At 43.1% G+C, this 5,296-nt stretch overlaps 1 protein-coding gene across 1 annotated transcript in view; it reads left to right on the top strand.

The window, feature by feature from the left end:
• The first annotated feature begins 3,046 nt into the window (after positions 1 to 3,046).
• Positions 3,047 to 5,296, top strand: part of LRRN1 (leucine rich repeat neuronal 1) — a 51,268-nt gene continuing 49,018 nt past the window's right edge. The window contains exon 1 of the mRNA XM_082266592.1: positions 3,047 to 3,249. The gene's annotated coding sequence lies outside the window, so the exon portion shown is untranslated. The remainder of the gene's footprint in view (positions 3,250 to 5,296) is intronic.

Genomic DNA, 5,296 nt, shown 5'->3' with positions numbered 1-5,296 from the left:
CTCATCGGATAATTGCTTTGCTATTATTCCTCATTTTCAATTTTTTTTATGCACCTTTTTGCACTTTTTAGTATTTTTTATTTCATTTGAAGCTTATTTGGGACTTTTCTATTTTGATTTTTAACATTTTTTGGGTCACTCTATGATGTTCTTTTGGTATGACAGTATATATTGGTTATCAATTATATGAATTTATAAGTATTGATCATTTGAACCATTTGGTAATATTTACTTTGTTGCGCTTATTCATCACATTTTTGCATGAGATAATTAATTGTTTGAGGTATTTCTCATCAATTAGGAGAGGGCAAACCTGCGCTGATTTATTTTTTACTTTCTCTCATCTGTATACGGCTCAGCAGAGGTGTGACTAGAACCTTTGGGGCCCCGGTGCATGAAACCATGAATGGCCCCCGGACCCCTGGCCGTGGCCCTTCCCTTCAAGCCTGGGGCTCTTCCCACTGATCCTGGGGCCCTTTACTCTCATTGCAGGGGCCTTTATTACGGTCCCACAGCGGGACCCTTTCACAAGTTCTGCAGTGGCCCCCTTCCTGCCATCTTGGGGCCTCCCCACGGTGGTGGAATGCCAGGGCCTGGTCGCAAGTGTGACCTTTGCGATCCTGGAAGTTCACGCACTGCTGTCAGTAGTTTTTATTTTTTGGTATTTTAATTGTATTATTTTTTTTATCATTTTATATTTTTACAATGTCACTGACTATGACTCTGTCCATTCAGAAAAGGAAGGAGCATTCAGAGGAACCAATCTCCTCCATTTTCCTCCTGCAGCTACAGAGACTCAGAGACTCGAAGTTTTGAAGCCGGGGGATCAGCCTGATGTCCAGGGAGCTAGCAATGTCAGAATAAGACACCATCAATGGCTGCCATCATGTTGTTCCCCTTTAAGCCTTTTTACATCTTATCATGGCTGCCTGCCCACTCTCAGCTCTGACTCTATGAGAGTTTAGCCGATGCCTTATGTCATAGTAGGGATTGTAGGGAGGCTGTGTTTAATGAGACCCGTCGTTCCTGGTTATGCTTCACTGAGCTGCTGTCAGTCATCCTGATACAGAGTGGTCGGACACATGGACAGATTTGTCAGGAATCAGAGAGATGATACTTTGTATATTATCTGTTCTGTCAGAAGTGATACATTGTGACACTGAGAGATATAACAGCTCCTTCATTGCAGAGAATGTGCTGGGTGCGATCATTTGCGGGGTGGGATTCGCAGACATTCCTGTGCGTTTCCTGCACCGCATCAAAATCGCACTCCGTTCATGTGAACTGCTGCAGGTGTCAATGTTAACCACTTGCCGACCGGTCACGTTGACCGTACTGCGGCAAAGTGGTTTGTTATCATCCAGCGACGTAGTACTACGTCACTGGAATCCTCCCCCTGTAGGCGGCGCTCGCGCGCCGCCGGAGGCGTGCTCCCGCTGTTTTCAGTTACAGCGGGAGTCGGGCCAGGGGAGGAGCGGCGGCGATCGCCGCTGCTCTTCCCCGATCGTCGGGGAATCTAGTTTGGAGATCCGCCCGCCTGTGTAAACAAAGCGGGCGGATCTCCTAAGTGACAGACAGGGACAGAGTTCAGGGTTCAGCATAGCTCAACCTGAGATCTGTCCCTGTGTCACTCCAATAAAATGAACCCCTTCCCTGCCAGTGTCATTTTTACAGTAACAGTGCATATGTATAGCACTGATTACTGTAGTGATGTCACTGGTACCCCCAAAAGTGTCAAAAATGTCAGTCAAGGGTCCGATCTGTCCGCCGCAATGTCGCAGTCCAGCAAAAAAAATCGCAGATCGCCGCCATTACTCGTTAAAAAAAAACACCAAAAATTACAAAAATCTTTCCCTTAGTTAATAAACGCAATAAGTTTTGCGCAAACCAATCAAAATACGCTTATTGTGATTTTTTTTTACCAAACATAGGTAGCAGAAAACCAATTGGCCAAAAATCTTAAAAAAATTTTGATTTTTACATTTTTTTGGGGGGGAATTTCATATAAAAATTTTTTAAAAATATTGTTATTTTTTCAAATAAACGCTCTTTTTTTTGTTTATAGCGCAAAAAGTAAAAATCACACAGGTGATCAAATACCACCAAAAGGAAGCTCTGTTTGTGGGAAAAAAAGGACGTAAATGTTGCTTGGGTAAGGCGTCGCACGACCGCGCAATTGTCAGTTAAAGTCGCACAGCGCCGAATCGCAAAAAGTGGCCTGGACGTAAGACAGCAAAATCCTCCGGTGGTAAAGTGGTTAAATTAATGACACCCCAAAAATGGTTTGCAAAATGCAGTGCGATTGGCTGAAATGGTTTGCATACGTGTGAACATCCATGCGATCCAATTCCAGTGCAGCAAAAAAAAAGTGCATGCACCTTTCTCCTGTGGGTGCAGTATGAGATGAACCATGCAAAATGAATGGGCTCAAAGTGCACTGTAAAGAATCGCATGTTATTTGAACAGGATTGTGGTGCGATTCCTATCCAAATTAAATGCGGTTCCCTGCATTGCATCAATGTGGACCAGGACTAAAATAAGTGATAAAAGTGGAGATTGTGGACCGCTTTAAGGCCAGGAAATGGAAGGATACATTGTTGCACTTCGAGATATAAGAGCTTCTTCATTGCAGAGAATATGCTGGGTGTGACCCTTTAAATAAATGTTAATAATCGAGGTAGAGGATCTCTTTAAGTTCAGGAAATAGAAGTGATACATTGTTGCACTGTGAGATATAGCAGCTCCTTCATTGCAGAGAATATGCAGGGTGTGACCCTTTAGATAAGTGATAATAATGATGGTGATACATTGTTGCACTGTGAGATATAGCAGCTCCCTTGGCGGGGACATCTTTAAGCCAGGCTGGGCTCTGGCCATTGTTTGCCCCTCCAGCTCCACAACAATGAGAAATAAAAGAAGTTGGACAATCTGCTGTACACCTGCCTGCCCCCTCCCTCCTTCCTCCTCCTCCTCCTCACTGCTGTCCACTTTGTCAGCCTGGTCCCCCCTCCTCCCAGCCAGCCTCCTCCATCCATTGTTCCTGGTGCAGATGGAGCTCCAGGCAGCAGCCAATCACAGCTCTCAGATCAGCTGACCAGTTCTGGACTTACCCCAGGGGCAGGAGGCAGGCAAGCTCAGTCTGGAAGAGGAGGGAGAGGGGTGAGGTTCCATGGAGGGAGACTCAGGAAAGGGGTAGTGGGTGACATACAAGGGACATGTAACATTGCTGGAAGGACACAACACAAAGAGGTAAGTCAGTGCAGCTGGATGTGTGAGACCAACAACACCCCCCCCCCCCTCCTGTGTACCCTGTGTGTGCCACCAGCAACACCCCCCCTCCTGTGTACCCTGTGTGTGCCACCAACACCCACCCCTCCTGTGTACCCTGTGTGTGCCACCAACACCCACCCCTCCTGTGTACCCTGTGTGTGCCACTAACACCCACCCCTATTGTGTACCCTGTGTGCCACCAACACCCACCCCTACTGTGTACCCTGTGTGCCACCAACAACACCCACCCCTCCTGTGTACCCTGTGTGTGCCATGGCACTGCCCTGTGCAGCAGTGCAGTACAAACTCTCCTTCTGTGTGCTGGAAAAAGTGAGGAGCCACACAATACATTGTTACATGTGGGGTGCTTTGTGTTGTGTGTTCAGTATGACCTGCACAGTGTATGGTGTGTTCTTATATACAGTGTATGGTGTGTTCTTATATACAGTGTATGGTGTGTCTGTATATACAGTGTATGGTGTGTCCTTATATACAGTGTATGGTGTGTTCTTATATACAGTGTATGGTGTGTCCTTATATATAGTGTATGGTGTGTCTGTATATACAGTGTATGGTGTGTCTGTATATACAGTGTATGGTGTGTTCTTATATATAGTGTATGGTGTGTCCTTATATACAGTGTATGGTGTGTCTGTATATACAGTGTATGGTGTGTCCTTATATACAGTGTATGGTGTGTTCTTATATACAGTGTATGGTGTGTTCTTATATACAGTGTATGGTGTGTCCTTATATATAGTGTATGGTGTGTCTGTATATACAGTGTATGGTGTGTCTGTATATACAGTGTATGGTGTGTTCTTATATATAGTGTATGGTGTGTCCTTATATACAGTGTATGGTGTGTCTGTATATACAGTGTATGGTGTGTCCTTATATACAGTGTATGGTGTGTTCTTATATACAGTGTATGGTGTGTCCTTATATACAGTGTATGGTGTGTTCTTATATACAGTGTATGGTGTGTCTGTATATACAGTGTATGGTGTGTTCTTATATACAGTGTATGGTGTGTTCTTATATACAGTGTATGGTGTGTCCTTATATACAGTGTATGGTGTGTTCTTATATACAGTGTATGGTGTGTCTGTATATACAGTGTATGGTGTGTTCTTATATACAGTGTATGGTGTGTTCTTATATACAGTGTATGGTGTGTCTGTATATATAGTGTATGGTGTGTTCTTATATACAGTGTATGGTGTGTTCTTATATACAGTGTATGGTGTGTTCTTATATATAGTGTATGGTGTGTTCTTATATACAGTGTATGGTGTGTCTTTATATACAGTGTATGGTGTGTCTTTATATACAGTGTATGGTGTGTCTTTATATACAGTGTATGGTGTGTCTGTATATACAGTGTATGGTGTGTCTGTATATACAGTGTATGGTGTGTTCTTATATACAGTGTATGGTGTGTCTGTATATACAGTGTATGGTGTGTCTGTATATACAGTGTATGGTGTGTCTGTATATACAGTGTATGGTGTGTCTGTATATACAGTGTATGGTGTGTCTGTATATACAGTGTATGGTGTGTCTTTATATACAGTTTATATTGTGCTGCCTTGCAAAGTGTGTGAATGCTGAGTACAGGATGACCCAAGTCCTTGTGTGATGTGTGTTATCTTTATTTATTTATTTTCTTGTTTATTGTTTCTTGTTTATTTCTTTATTTATTTGCATATGTTTGTTTGTGTTTTCTTTATTTCTATATAAGATACATAGTTGTTTTTAATACAAAGTGTGTGTTTCAGTATTTCTAATACATTGTTGCATTTTGTGTTTCTTTATGTTGTGAGCACAGTGCAGGGTGTCTCTATATACAGTGCAGGGTGTCTCTATATACAGTGCAGGGTGTCTCTATATACAGTGCAGGGTGTCTCTATATACAGTGCAGGGTGTCTCTATACACAGTGCAGGGTGTCTCTATATACAGTGCAGGGTGTCTCTATATACAGTGCAGGGTGTCTCTATATACAGTGCATGGTGTCTCTATATA

The sequence above is a fragment of the Pelophylax lessonae genome (genome assembly GCF_965119305.1).
Source record: "Pelophylax lessonae genome assembly, chromosome: 8".
NCBI lineage: Eukaryota > Metazoa > Chordata > Amphibia > Anura > Ranidae > Pelophylax > Pelophylax lessonae.
Note: the sequence above shows the minus strand (reverse complement) of the source record. Positions and strands in the feature narration are given on the sequence as shown.